The sequence below is a fragment of the Neofelis nebulosa genome, chromosome X (assembly GCF_028018385.1).
Source record: "Neofelis nebulosa isolate mNeoNeb1 chromosome X, mNeoNeb1.pri, whole genome shotgun sequence".
Lineage (NCBI taxonomy): Eukaryota > Metazoa > Chordata > Mammalia > Carnivora > Felidae > Neofelis > Neofelis nebulosa.
The window spans coordinates 16,073,160-16,088,878 of NC_080800.1; the positions used below are offsets into that span (position 1 = coordinate 16,073,160).

General features: G+C 44.3%; 1 protein-coding gene and 1 long non-coding RNA gene across 8 annotated transcripts in view; both read right to left on the reverse strand.

Annotated features, from left to right (window-relative positions):
- The window catches only part of SH3KBP1 (SH3 domain containing kinase binding protein 1), a 334,814-nt gene that overhangs the window by 268,153 nt on the left and 50,942 nt on the right, over positions 1–15,719 (reverse strand). The window lies entirely within an intron of this gene.
- On the reverse strand, positions 440–15,712 carry LOC131503217 (uncharacterized). Its single transcript, XR_009257352.1, has 2 exons — positions 12,347–15,712; positions 440–12,308 (listed from the first exon to the last, which is right to left on the reverse strand). It is a non-coding gene; the product is annotated as an uncharacterized LOC131503217 (long non-coding RNA).

Genomic DNA, 15,719 nt, shown 5'->3' on the forward strand with positions numbered 1-15,719 from the left:
TCCCTTTTGCCCAGTTAAGGGAGTTTTCAGCCATTATTTCTTTGAATACTTTTTATTTCCATACTTTTTTCTTCCCTTCTGGGACTCCAATGACACAAATGTTAGACCTTATGTTATTGTACCATAGGTCTGTGAGGCTCTGTTCTTTTGTCTTTCCAGACTATCTTATCTTCTCTGTGTTGTTCAGACTGGGTAAATTTTATTGATCTGTTTTCAACCTCACTGATTCTTTCCACTCTCATCTCTATTATTAAGCTAACCAGTTAACTTTTTAATGTGGCAATTTTATTTTTTGGTTCTATAATTTCCATGTTTTAAATATCTCCAATTTATTGGATAAGAATGTTTAATTTTTTGTTTCAAGAATGTTTGTCATTGTTCATTAAGGCATCTTTTTTCAAGGTTTATGTATTTATTTTGAGAGAGAGAGAGAGAGAGAGACAGAGAGAGAGAGAGAGAGAGAGAGCGCACATGCAATGGAGAGGGGCAGAGAGAGAGAATCCCAAGCAGGCACTGTGCAGAGCCTGACTTAGAGCTCAATCCCACCAACTGTGTGATCATGAGCTGAGCCAAAATCAAGAGTCGGCAACTCAACTGACTGAGCCGCCCAGGCACCCCCATTAAGGCATCTTTTATGATGGTTGCATCAAAATCTGTCAGGTAATTCCAACATTTGAGTCTTCCCAGTGTTGTTATCTGTTGATTGCCTTTTCATTTAAGTCGTGGTTTTGGGAATGCAAGCTGGTGCAGCCACTCCGGAAAACAGTATGGAGGTTCCTCAAAAAACTAAAAATAGAACTACCCTATGACCCAGCAATTGCACTACTAGGCATTTATCCAAGGGATACAGGTGTGCTGTTTTGAAGGGACACATGCACCCCAGTGTTTATAGCAGCACTATCCACAATAGCCAAAGTATGGAAAGAGCCTAAATGGCCATCGATGGATGAATGGATAAAGAAGATGTGGTGTATATATATATATACACACACACACACACAATGGAGTATTACTCGGCAATCAAAAAGAATGAAATCTCGCCATTTGCAACTATGTGGATGGAACTGGAGGGTACTGTGCTAAGTGAAATTAGTCAGAGAAAGATAAGAATCATATGACTTCACTCATATGAGGACTTTAAGAGACAAAACAGATGAACATAAGGGAAGGGAAATAAAAATAATATAAAAACAGGGAGGGGGACAAAACAGAAGAGACTCATAATATGGAGAACAAACTGAGGGTTGCTGGAGGGGTCGTGGGAGGGGGGATGGGCTAAATGCGGAAGGGGCACTAAGGAATCTACTCCTGAAATCATTGTCGCACTATATGCGAACTACTTTGGATGTAAATTTAAAAAAAATTTTTTTTAAAAAGAAAGATGAAAAGGCATCCAAATCGGCCAGGAGGAGGTCAAACTTTCACTCTTCGCAGATGACATGATACTCTATATGGAAAACCCTAAAGATTTCACCAAAAAACTGCTAGAATTGATTCATGAATTCAGCAAAGTTGCAGGATATAAAATCAATGGACAGAAATCGGCTGCATTCCTATACACCAACAATGAAGCAACAGAAAGAGAAATCAAGGAATCAACCCCACTTACAGTTGCCCAAAAAACCACAAAATACCTAGGAATAAATCATTTAAGTTGTGGTTTTCCCAGTTCTTGATGGGACATGTGACTTTTTATTGTATCCTAGGCATTTGGGTTATTATATTACAAGATTCTGAATCCTATTTAGATGAAGCATGCAGGTCCTGGGCCACTTTGGCAGGCTGTAATGCCAATGATTGTTCAGTTCACAGAGCCCTTGCACTGCTATTCAGGTCTTCTTCATTTGTGTTACCTAGAGGTCACTCTGAAAACTAAGTGGTTTTCCACACTGTAGTTTCTCTTCTCAAACTTTTCGGTATGTTAATTCTAGTCAAATTCACGTATGGGTCGGTCAGGAGTTTGCCCAAGACTTCCTATACAGGTTTAAGGAATCCCTCTCTCCAGCTCCCTCCTCTCCAAGATCTTCCCAACTCTAGTAGGGTGGGTGATGGGGGCCACTTACTGCTTCTGTGCTGGGGGCTGGGGGAGTCAAAGGCCAGACTCCCCATCTGGCCTCCACTGACAACATGCCAGCGGATGAGGGGAGAGCTGCAATGGGTCGCCTGGTGCCACCAGGCAGGACGCAAAATTCCAGACTCCCTACTCAGTATCAACTGACAACCTGCCAGTAGGAAAGAAGAGCACTGCCCCAGGCCATTTGCTGTCTTTAAGCCAAAGACCTCAGGGCTTAAGACAACACACATTCATTATCTCACAGTTGTGTAGGTCAGAAGTCCAGGCAGCCTCACCTGGATAGTCTGCCCAGCAGCTCTCAAGGCTGATATCAAGATGTCAACCAGGCTGGACTCTTATCCAGGGACTTGGAAGAATAATCCACTTCCAAACTCACTCAAGTTGCTGGCAGAATCCGATTCCTTGAAGCAGGAGGTCTGCAGTCTCCGTTTCCTTGCTGGCTGCCAGCCTGGGTCTGCTCTCTCCTCCAGCAAAGTTGCCTGTATTCCTTCTCACATGACACCTCCATCTTCAAAGCAGCCAGTCCCTCCTCAAGCTCTGAATTTCTAGGACTTCTTTTTTGGCCACTAGGCAGAGAAAGTTCTTTGCTTTTAAGGGCTCATGCGATAAGATTAGGCCCACCATGATACCTCCCTTTTGGAAAGTCAACTGTGTCATATAACATAACACAATCACTAGAATGATAGCACATCACATTCTCAGGCTCTGCGTATTTGGGAGTGGAATCTTGGGGATTCCAATAATGAGTGGAAGCTTAGAAATTCTGCTCACCTCACTACCACTGGGGAGAGGGCAGGATAGAGCTCATTATTTGGTCCAGAGGTTCTGCAATTAGAACGTATTAATTCTAGGGGCACCTGGGTGGCTCAGTCGGTTAAGTATCCAACTTCAGCTCAGGTCATGATCTCGTAGTTCATGAGTTCAAGCCCCATGATGGGTTCTGTGCTGACAGCTCAGAGCCTGGAGCCTGCTTCTGATTCTGTGTCTCCCGCTCTCTCTGCCCCTCCCCCACTCATGCTCTGTCTCTCTCTGTCTCAGGAATAAACATTAAAAAAAAAATTTTTTTTAAAGAACATATTAATTCTAATGGACTTGAATTGAGCAATATGTTTACACTATCTTGCTATACTATTTGTGTATTTGTGGTAAACATTTCTTTTTATAATTTCCAGCATGATTATGTTTTCATATATATACATATGTAGGTATGTATATATACACACATATTCAAAAGCTACTTTAGAAAGAACATTATAGGGGCGCCTGGGTGGTTCAGTCGGCGAAGTGTCCGACTTCAGCTCAGGTCATGATCTTACAGTTCATGAGTTCGAGCCCTGCCTCGGGCTCTGTGCTGACAGCTCAGAGACTGGAGCCTGCTTTGGATTCTGTGTCTCCCTCTCTGCCTCTCCCCCACTCATGTTCTGTCTGTTTCTCTCTCAAAAATAAATAAACATTAAAAAATATTTTCTAAGTTAAAAAAAAGAAATAACATTTTAATATTGTTGAATGTAGAACTACAGTTCACAGGCTACCAACCCATGTGTGTGCCTGGGAAAAGATATTAGATTAAAAAGGGTGATGCTACCTATCGGTACCATTGCACAAAAGGCATGCCCAAGCTTTATGAAGCAGCAGGATCCCCTGAAGTTTTAAAAATATCCTAAGACCCCTGTCCCAACTCCTTCCCCAACTCCAAAATGCTGGCGATGCAGCTTGCCTGGGGCAGGGCCAGGCTGGAGACTCACTGGCAAGGAGTCCCCTGTAGGACCCCACATGTCACAAGTGTAAATATCCAGTGATGACCACGGCGACATCCTAGATGGTTTAGATTTCAATCTGCTAGGAAACTGGGGGTTGAAACACATGATCTTAAAGTCGCTTTCTAAGCTCAGATTCAATAATCCTGTCATTAAGAAAACAGGACTCCATTATGGATAATCACCAAGATCAACTGGGTCAGGGGACTGCTCTCCCCGAGTCACAAGACATCCCCCCACATTCTTCCTGTGCCGCAACACTGACCAAGTCTGAGGTATCTGCCAAATGGTGTGGGGTCTTACTGGTGGACCCATTTGTCCTCAATTACTCCAGACCCTTCTTGGTGTTAACATTTCTCACAATAGCATTTAACAGGTTCTAGTTGTTAGGATTTTGTTTTCCAAAGGAAAACGATGTTATTTAAATTGTAAAGAATAATTTGAGCAGGAATTGGTTGCTGAGCAGGAATTGGCCAAGGACCCCACAGATGAGGAACAACCGGATAGTCAAGCACCTGGATTATTGATCACTGATAGAAAAGACAGCCACACTCCTTCTGAAAAGCATGTCTGAACGTTACAAAATAACAAGTTTCCTTACTAATTAGTAAAAGGAAATATTTTCCCAAATTGCCTTGCTTTCACAATTTGTAGGAAAAACAGCACAAGCCCAAAACTCCAGGCAGTGCTTGCTCCTTTGCATTGAAATCGCTGATTTCTGGAAAGGATCCTTTAAAAATCAGAAAACAAAACAAGCACGATTCTGAATACAGAACAGCAACCTGGAAATCTCTATTTTATGTCACTTATGGAAGTAAATTTGTGATTCTTTCTTAAATCAAGAATAGCAAAATAATGATGAGCTTTATCTCAGAGCGGTGCAGATACGCAAGATGTGGAGTGGGCACGCTGGGGAGGCACAACGCAGCAGGCGGTAACGTGGAGGGGCTTGCTCCCATCAGGACAATGCAGACACCCAGATAATGCTGTGGGCTTGAGCTCAGGTTCTAGAGCCAGCCTGCCTGCGTTCCCATGCACTCTCTGCACCACCCTAGCTTGTGTGACCATGGATGAGTTTTTTAACCTTAAGACGCCCATGCCTCGGTTACCTCTTCTGAAAAACAGGCATGCTAAGAAAGGACAGTACCAATGCCATAGAGTGGTGTAAGCATTTCATGGGATAAAAAATATGAAGGGCTTAGCCTCCTTTCCGCCTGGCACACAGTAGGTGCTCAACAAATGTTAGTCATTGTACACAGACAGACACAGTGCCAGGCAGCCAGTAAGCCTGGAAGAGAACGTAGCCATTATTATTCCAAAAAGTAACACAGCAATCAGGGCCACGAGATGCCCGTGGGTTCATTTAACACATTCTAACAGAGTCGCCTGATGAATCCCGTCAAAAGCTTCCCAAGTGGCATCCTAATCGGTTACATCTTTGCAGAACAATGTCTAACATCTGCTCTCCAGAGGACAGAATGACCAAAAGGCCAGGTCACAGGAGCTACAACTGTCATCCTGTGGAAGAAGCTACATTTATGACAATACAATATTCCACGTAACGTGTCTCATTTGTGCCTTATAGCCCTTGGTGCCAGCACATAGACACCAGTAGGCGCTCCCTCTGCGAGTACGGCAGAACACATTGCGACTAGATAGCGTGAGCACATTATGTAACACACCCAGGAGATTCCTGCTACCTTTTGCAGAGACATTAAGTGTCTTAAAAATGATATTCCATATCAGGCGCAAAATTAATGGCCTTTGTGTTGGTAGTTTTTTTAAAAAGTGAAATATGAGGAGAGAGATCCACTTCAGGGTCTCTGAATGTAGAATAGTAACTTGGAAATCTCTACGCCATTTGTTGAAGTAAATTTGTGATTCTTTTTTAAATAAGTAACAGTCCCACCGAGGGGCACTCGCGGCCAATAGCATCCACCCAAGCAGCAGCAAAAGCCCAGGCCCGAGGGGGTGGGCACCGTGCCCCCCCCAAACACAACACCCTCTGTTCCCTCTTCTTGAGGAGCGGCACCATGTCGTCCGCCTCCACTGGCTACCATGAACAAGTGCCCCTGCCCAAGAAAAGCAGGAGGAATGGCGAGGAAGAAAGCCACATCTTACCTTCCTGCCCCCGCCCCCGCCCCAACCAGAATGAGGAGCAGAAACCCCATCTTTCACGATTCCCGGGGCACAGAGTCTTCGAGCAGCAAGTGCGACGCTAGTAGCGTCCCCCAGACAACGCCCGTGGGCCAGAAAGCAGTTTAAACCACACGGTCACCAGATCTACAAAACACAAGTTTGTGTCCAAAATACAGGAAGCTTACTTCAGTCCTGCACAGCACTTAACTGCCACACGACCTCTCAGTAGTACGTCCTGCCGCAAGTACTCTCCTTTGTAACAGGAGAGCAATCAGATCCGAGTCAGACTAAGTGAAGCATCCCCCCAACACCTGCCCCCGCTGTCGTATTTCCAGAGAGAAGGTCTTTCTCTCTCGTTGACCCAGATAACTTGTTACCATTGTTCTTGCAGAGCCCACATCTCAGACTTTGCAGTAAACACCGTGTAGCTCTGACAGTGGACAAATACGCAGTGACGTCTGCCTTACTCACAGACCTGTTTCATCAGCAGCTTCCATGATCTCACTGAGGATTCCACCTTGTGGGTCAACCATTAAGGTGCTGACAGAGCGAAAGCTATCTGAACTGACCTCTACAGTCACAAGTATTGTGAAACCAGTGGACAAGGATTCACTTTATGTTCGAAGTAATCCCTAACAGTAACTAGGGGGCCACATGCTACCACTGAAAATGGAAAGGCTGTTGTGACTCAGAAACAAATGAGCGGAGGCACTGTGAGAAGAAATGATGCAGTTGTATATATTTGGAGAGAGATGGATGTGTTTCCGTGTTACCTAATGATACCAGAGAGCTAACAAAGTTTGAATAATGAAGGTGTAGACAAGTCTTCCTCACTGACGAGCCGTGTGAACAAGGAGCCATGACACGTCAGGTCATCTGTTCTGGAGACTGTGGGGCGGGGGGAGGGGGGGCAGCTGCCAGCGCAAGCCCAGGAACAGAGGAAAGTGTCTTGGGGGTCTACCCGAGTCCCCGGGCCCCCACTCCACTGCGCTCGACCACACAGCACACACAAGCAGACCTGAGAGGCACGCACGGGTCTAGAGAGGGGACTGGGCTCTTTGGCAAGATTTGAAAAGGACAGAGGGGACAGAATTCAAATCTTATTCTGTCACAGAACTAAAATTTGAAGATGAGGGCTATCATAGGAAGAGGGTAAACGTACATACCTCCTTTCCATGATCTGTTCCTCTCATACGGATAGAACTTAAAGGTCAATAACTTGAGGTAGAAATGTAGAGTTCTGGGAAAGTTCCAGCACAGGCCCATGCTTACAGAGGGGATAGTTTGTGCAAGAACTTTTTTTTACTACCATCCCCCAAGTTTTCAAAACAGATGTTTGACAGGATTTCGGATCTTAACGGATTTGATGTCAGGGAAGATGGAAAGGGTACATTGTTAATATTTTGTCTAACAAGAAAGCAAACAACAACTAAATGCTATACGAAGATAAGCTGTTTGGGCTCAAGCACACGTGTACACAACAAAATTCAGAAATATCCAGGAGGATTCCCACAGACTTACTGAAACAAAAGGTGTATTAACAAGAAAATGTCAAACTTGAGAAAGCAAATTTCCTTTTATTTCCCACCAACTAAAAGAAATGGAAGATGAAAATTGCCAAAACAAAGCCGGGTTTTTTTGTTGTTTTTTTTTTTTTTTCAAAATAAGTACAATCATAGCGCTCGGCTGGCAGTTAATTCTTTCTCCCCACAGAAAACAAGAAATAATCTCCATCCTCCCCTGTATCTTTTACATAGCCTCGGCAGCCTGAGATACATTTCTATTATGAGGCTACTAGATAGTGTAAAAAGGAATGTTTTAAAACTCCTATTAGCTCAAGCTAGTAAAACCGTGTACTTCTATATTGTGCCACCATTAAAAGCAGCATTAGTACAAAAAATAAAAAATAAAAATAACCACAAGCAAAGTAACAATGGGCTTTCTCTCAGAATGGTACAAATATGCAAAATCCTAACCTTTCACCTCGCTCATTACAAAACAACAGTATTCTTCAACCACTTCAGACAAATACACAACACACTCAGCATATGCCAGAGAGAGATCCAAAACACCTAGCAAATGAAGGCTGAGGCAATGGGAAACCAAGCTGAAAATTGTTACGCTCAGCATCGGACTTGCAAGCTACAAGTAAACACGCCTCACCCTTCCAGGACGGGCTCCAGGACCGGCCGCATTGAGCAAAGTGTGCATTTCCCTAATGCGTGTACAAACAGGCAGAGAGAATGGCTCACTTCCTCACACAGAAAGCATCAGATCAATTTCAAAACCAACAAGCATATTCTTTTAACCCCTACCACAGCTTCCTGCTTTCCACGCATCTATTTGTGTAGGACAAAATACCAAGGGCCTGCGTCCCGCCGCACTTCACCAAAGGTCCCCTCTCAAAGCAGTCGGTCATATGCTTGTGGGCTCAAGCTACAGTTTCGAGGCTTTTTCTTTTTTGAATTCCTTTGGCTAGCCATTAAAAAATGTGAACCTGTGAATACATGTCAGGAGAACCCAGAAAAAGGCTGCTTAGGAATCCTTTGCTGGACTAAAATACACTGTCGTCTGGATCTGGGGGTAAGGTTCTGAAAGACCCTGGTAATTAAATCCAACATGAGGAAGATGAACTTCTATGAAAGAGCCCGTATCTGCCTTGAATAGGCGGTTATCTTTCTGTTTTCTATGGCAGTTTCAGGTCCCAGAAGGGCAGCTGTTTTGTTTTTTTTTAATAAATGACTTTGAGGATTTCATCCTAGTACCTCCTATTACTGCACCCCAAATTATGGTCTCTTGTGGTCTGTTCCAAAAAAAATATCCAAAACTCAAAAATCTGGCAAAAAGGGATGATTGTGTGACCTTTTGATGCCACAGTGATATATTTTCCATAAAGTTCCACCCCCCCAGCAGAATCATCTGATTCTCTCTGGAAATGTAACCTGATTTAACTAACACTTTGTTAGGGCATTTTACAACCCTATAAAAGTCACAGGATAACATACAGAAAAATGATAAAGTATGCTGCTTTCTTTTTTTTTTTTTTCCTTTTTTGGTAGAGATGATAACCCCAGAGGTTAAGACTTCAGTGTCCTCTAAAATATGAACCTGTTTTGGATATAACTTAGCAATCTTATTTGAATTTCCTTTTCTCCACTGACTTTTTGATCAGTTTCTCATAGACTGACTGCATCAGTTTTGTGATTCTGCTAGTTCCCTCCTTAAGTGAGTCCAATAAAACTTTGACACAATCAAACTTGCCCTATGTGTGTGTTTTTAACAATTTAAGAATTAGTCATTGATATTTTGGGGGGGCCCGACAATCATATGGTCCCTGGAGGGTGAGTTCTGGGCTTCAGGCTCCCTCAGCTATCATACTCATAGGGCAGCTATGTGAAGACAACCAGACTCAGGCCAATCGATCAGCTCAGTTGGCTAGTGTGACACAAATAAGGTTCCAACATTAGGCATGACACCCTCCATCCGCTCACAGAGGCCACAGCTTTAAACAGATAAAAATAGGGGTGCTTGGGTGGCTAAGTCTGTTAAGCATCCGACTCTTGATTTCAGCTCAGGTCACGATATCACGTTGGTTGTGAGACTGAACCCCGCGTCAGGCTCCATACTGAGAATGGAGCCTGCTTGGGATTCTCTCCCTCCCTCTCTCTCTGCCCCTCCCCCATTCACACTCACTCTCTCTCTCCCTCTCTCTCAAAATAAATATTGTAAAAAAATAAAATAAACGGAAAATAATATAAACGTTGAGAGTGAATGAGCAGCAATGCCACTCCCATGGGTAAATACACAAGAGAAATGAGGGCCTATATCTGTAAGAAGACTGACACAACAATGTTTCAGAGCCTTTGTTCATAAAATACCCAAACTGGAAACAATCCAAATGTCCGTCAACAGGAGAACAGATAAATTCTGGCATATTCATAAAATGGGATACTATACAGCAAGAACAGAGGACTGGTGTATGCAGCGACATTTTGTTGTGCAAAAGGAGCCATATATAAAAGAACACAGATTTAATGATTCCATTTTATATGAAATTCAAATGCATGCTAGCCTCACCTCTAATGATAGATTACCTATGGGGAGGGGAATGACTGGGAAAAGGCATGATAGTACTTTCTGGAGGGACAGAAATAGGATTGATCTGGATGATGGTTACAGAGTGCATATGTGCATAAAGAAAATCAAGAGGTATGGTTTTGACTAGCATTTTACTCTATGCAAATTTCACCTAAAAATGAATAAATTTTTTTAAAAGAGGAGGGATAGAGAAAAATGGATTCTAAAAAAAGTGAACAGGGAGAAGAAAGGAAAGGGGGATTTGAAAGGATTCTTCTTCCACATGTACAGTAAATAAATAAGAACTAACTAAATAAGGGGTGCCTGGTTGGCTCAGTCGGTGGAGCGTGTGACTCTTGATCTCAGGGTTGTAAGTTCAAGCCCCACATTGGGTGTAGAGGTTATTTAAAAATAAAATCTTAAAAAAAAAAGAACTAACTAAATAAAATAAAAAGGAGGATAAACCCAAAGGGGCATGACTGTATGTACCCTAGCTGGGTACATTTATGCCTGCCAATAAATCTCGGCCCGAGAGCCGGCAAAGCCCAGGCATCTTCTTGACAAGGGGGCGATGGGAATGGCTCGTATTTTTCTTTTGAAAAACTGAGACAATACAGAGTTGAGGCTGGATACTGAATTCCAACACTTGGGGGGACCATGCTCAATAAGGACACTGATTAATGATCCGATAATAAATGAATCAAGAAAACACTTAAGGTAAGCTCTCTGATTGCAGTTAACAGAGGTATAAAGGCACACAAATAAACAATGGGAGTCCACAAGACTACCCAATTCAATTCAGGGACAAATTATTCTCAAGCTAAATAATGCATATGTAAACCCACTCTCAAAACTACAAACTTATGCCAATATGATTATTATTACCTAAAGATGTACTTTTAGCTTCTCGAACCCTCTATGGCAGTTTTCATTATTGTTAAACTCCACTGCATCCACCTACTCAATCTTCAATAATAGGCCTAAAACATTCCCAGTGGGTGAAGACTTGAAAATAGATTCAGCCATCTGAAAGAATAGAAGTTTCTTTTTCTGCCAAATGTGACAGCCACAAATGGCGCAGCCCCAGCCATCCCGGCCACATCCTTTCTGGCTGGGGTGGGACAAGTGCCTCCAGAGAGTGTGACTTCCCACACTGGGACTGCTCTAGCGGAGGGGAGACGACAAGCAATTAGGCACTCGGGCCAGGGGAGAGGGTGACATGGGACAGGGGCACACTCAGAAAGGGGCCAGCCATGTGCTAAATCCTGCCTCCTTTAATCTTCAGAGTGGCCAGATGAGGCAGTCGGGCTCCAAAAAGGAAACAGATGGCACACCCGAAGTAGGTAATGTGAGGCGGGACCAAGAAGGAGACTTCCAAAGTGGGTGAGGTACAGTGAAACTCTGAGGCAGGAGGCGGGGCTAGAAACCAGGAATGAAGGGAAAGGAGTATGGAGGATGGGGACTTGGGAGCAACCATCGTCTGGCAGAGGGACAATCCCCTGGGGCAGGGAGCCAGCAGGATAATCCCTGACCTGGCTGGCCTCCCACCCTCCCTGCCATCTCCCACCAGCACTCCTCTTGAGCCAAAGCCCACGGAAGCCTACTGTGGCGGCCCCAGCCCCAGCCCCAGGCCCAGCAGGCAGACGAGGGCGGAGAGAGGCCGGGGAATGACCTCACCTCGGGGTTGGCAGCGAGGAGCTCCTGCTCCCCAGCACTCCCGCAGCAAAGAGAATGGGTTCTGAGGCGGCCTGGGTTCTTCCTACGCTGTGCTTCCCTGTCCTGGGGCCCACCAGCCCCCACAAATGCTTAAGCAGGCAACCCAGCCTTGAGCCCTGAGCAAAGTCCAACTTGGAAGCTCTCTGAGTCTATGGATTTGTGGTTTGGAATGAGGGAGCACTAAGCCTATAGGACATCAAAATAAGGGTTTCAAAATAGGGCCTCCCCTCAAAACTGGTGCCAACACCGTAGTCTTTTCTCCTTCCCAGTGATGTCCTCTATCCTCCCAAATCCTCCCCTCTTTCCCAGGGTCCTCCTTTCTCTTTCCCATGGTCCTCCCTTCCTTCCTAGGGTCTCCCTCTCTCCCACAGTCCTCCCTTCCTTCCCAGAGTCTTCTTCTCTCTTTCCCACGGTCCTTGCCTCCTTCCCAGGGTCCTCCTCTCTCTTCCCCACCGTCCTCACCTCCTTCCCAGGGTCCTCCTCTCTCTTTCCCACAGTCCTCGCCTCCTTCCCAGGGTCCTCCTCTCTCTTTCCTACAGTCCTCCCTTCCTCCCTAGGGTCTCTCTCTCTCCCACAGTCCCACCTTCCTTCCCAGGGTCTTCCTCTCTCTTTCCCACGGCCCTCGCCTCCTTCCCAGGGTCCTCCTCTCTCTTTCCCATGGTCCTCCCTTCCTTCCTAGGGTCTCCCTCTCTCCCACAGTCCTCCCTTCCTTCCCAGGGTCTTCTTCTCGCTTCCCCATGGTCCTCGCCTCCTTCCCAGGGTCCTCCTCTCTCTTTCCCATAGTCCTCGCCTCCTTCCCAGGGTCTTCCTCTTTTTCCCCACAGTCTTCACCTCCTTCCCAGAGTCCTCTTCTTTCTTTCCCAGATCCTCCTTTCTCTTTCCCATGGTCCTCTTCTCTCATTCCTTTCTCCTCCATCTTTACACCAAGCTTTTATCTGGAAAAACCCTCCTGCTACACTAGAATTTGGCTCAAATTCAAGGGCAGTCCTTGTCCCAAAATTGGGGGTTTTGTTTGGAAGGGCAAAAGAATTACACCCCCATTTATACATCAGTACAACAGAGTCAATATGTGATAGCCCAGATATAATATTTTCCTACTCTTAAAATGGGAAAGAGCTGCTAGGTTCAACTGTAGTCCAAGAAAAAAAAGTCTGTACTCCTACAACTATTTATAAAAAGCAAGTTATTCAGCATGTTACCAACAAAACTGTCCCCAGCCTCTGCACAACAAAAATAAAAGAACAAGGGGTGCCTGGGTGGCTCCCTCGGTTAAGTGTCCGACTTCAGCTCAGGTCATGATCACGTGGTTCGTGGGTTCGAGCCCCACATTGGGCTCTGCGCTGACAGCCCAGAACCTGGAGCCTGCTTCGAATTCTGTGCCTCCCTCTCTCTCTGCCCCTCCCCTGCTCGTGCTCTGTCTCTGTCTCTCTGTCTCTGTCTCTTTCTCTCTCAAAAATAAACATTTAAAAAACTTAAAAAAAAGAAAAAAATGAAATGTGAGCAAGATTACTCTGGGGCAAGATCCTAAGGAAAGACTGAAGTGGGTTCCTATTAGTTCTAGACTGGGGGCAGGGTACAGGTAGAGGGCCCAAGAGTTGGACACTGTTTTTCACGATCAATCCCTTTTCATAAAACCCTCCCATGTAGCTCTCAAGTCACTTTGAGGGGGACACTTGCTTCTCTGGGCCCAGCACCCCCACACTACCTGCTCCCTACAGCCATAGGTCTTAGGCATGGTCTGGTACCACTGAATTACAGGAGAAGCCCTGGGGATTTCTGCACACAACCCTTCCAGTAAGAACAATCCTGTCTTCTCCAGTGTTAGATAGGAAGTTTATGGCAGAAAAAATTTTTAGGCCTACTTGGTATTTCCCACAGGGAACAGCCTCAAGGTGACGTCTCTCCCCGCCCCCCCCTTTTTTTTTACTCAATTCCAACCATTATTTAGAACTGTGCAGCATGTAATTTCTTAACACTAATGAGCTACATTTTTGTAATTAACCCCTAGATGACTTCTGCAAAGGGCATAATTTTTAAAACATTCCTGAAAAAGTAGATTTTATTCAATGCTTCATGGCCACAAAGGGGAAAGGAAAATACCACTCCTATCAAAAAAGCAATATGAATACAAAGGTGTAAAACAGCATAACTGGAATTCTACATTTAATTTGACTGCTACTTGACTTAAATAGTCAACACAAGGGGGGCCTGGGTGGCTCAGTTGGTTGAGTGTCCAACTACTGATTTCGGCTCAGGTCATGATCCCAGAGTTGTGGGATCAAGCCCTGCATGGGGCTCGACACTGTGTGTGGAACCTGCTTAAGATTCTCTTTCTCTCCCTCTGCGCTTCTCCCCAGCTCATGCTCTCTCTCTCTCTCTCTCTCTAAAATAAGTAAGTAAGTAAATAAATAAATAAAAGTCAAAACTAGGTTCACCCCATGAGGTACCTCGGTAGCTCAGGTAGTTGAGTGCACAACTCTTGAGTTTGGCTCAGGTCATGATCCCAAACACATGGGATCGAGCCCCATATCAGGCTTTGCACTGTGTGGAGGCTACTTGAGAGTCTCTCTCTCTCTTTGTCTCTCTCTTTTTCTCTCCCCCCTCCTCTGCCTCTCCTCCCTGCTCTTCCTCTCTAATATATATATAATATTATTTAATATTTATTTATAATTTTGTACATAATATACAATATTGAATATTTAATAATTAACATTTAATAATGTATATTTAATCATAATTTTCCCTCCAGATGTGCCAAATGTCTCCAATTAATTCCCTCTGTGAAGCATCCCATTGACGTAAGTCATGGCAGGTGTGAGGAGCCTTGAAGGTTATTTTACTTTTTTTGAGTTTTTGTTTTAATTTAATTTTAGTTTAGTTTTAGATTTGTTTTAGTTTTAATTTTAATTTCAGGTAACACAATGGAGTATTAGTTTCAGGTATGCAGTATGGTAATTCAGCACTTCAACAGATCACCCTGGGCTCACTGGGACAGATGTGCTCCTGAATCTCCACCTCCTATTTAATCCAACCCCCCACCCCACCCCCACCCCCACCTTTGAAGGTTTCTATAAAGGAAAGCCTGGAGCTCACAAGGTCGAGGTGCACAAAACTGAACCACAGTGTTCACTGCTTTAAAAAAAAAAAAAAAGGCAAAGATAGACCCACATAGGACGAATCACTGGCCTGGCCAGCTTCTCCATTCAGCACTAACCTTTGTGGATTCCCCAAGGGCACTCTGAGGGAGGAGCTTACCTCAGGAGGTCAAGGACAAGGGAAAAACTCTCTCAGCTTCTCTTTAAAGTTTCTACATTTGCCATACTTCATGGTAAGATCTTTCTGTAAGAAAGACCAAAGTCCACGCAAGAAAATAGAGATGCCCTCCAGGGAGAACAATAAAAGGAAATGAAGTCCAGTGGGGGTGGGGGGAAGGGAGGGAGTAAAAGTGGTCTGTTTTTCTGGGCCTGTGAAGTACTTCTTGACCCTCTATCTCTCTTTTACCCAAGTGATGACTCTTAAGCCAAAGGAAGCTAAGAGGTTTCTGATATATATATACATATATATATATGTATATATATACACACACACACACACACGACTCAATTTTAAAAAAACTAGTTTCATTTTGAATGGAATGGATAAGGGTTAAATTCCTTTAAAACATCAAAGTAAATGAACAAGTACATAAAACAATTTAACAAGCCTTATATTTTTCCAGCATTTTCTAAGTGACACATCACTTTAAAAAGAACATTCTGGGCCTTAAGAAAGTGATTTCACAATGGCTATCTCTAGATACCTAGTGCAAAGCTATACATGCTCTTCTTGATAGCACACAAGAGGTCAAACTGTCAACTCATCCCTGACGTGACCCCATGAAATTACCCAAGTGCCCCCACAGTTTTGGTCAGTAGAACCCACAGAGGAGACAGGAAAAGGGTTTCACATTGTACTCA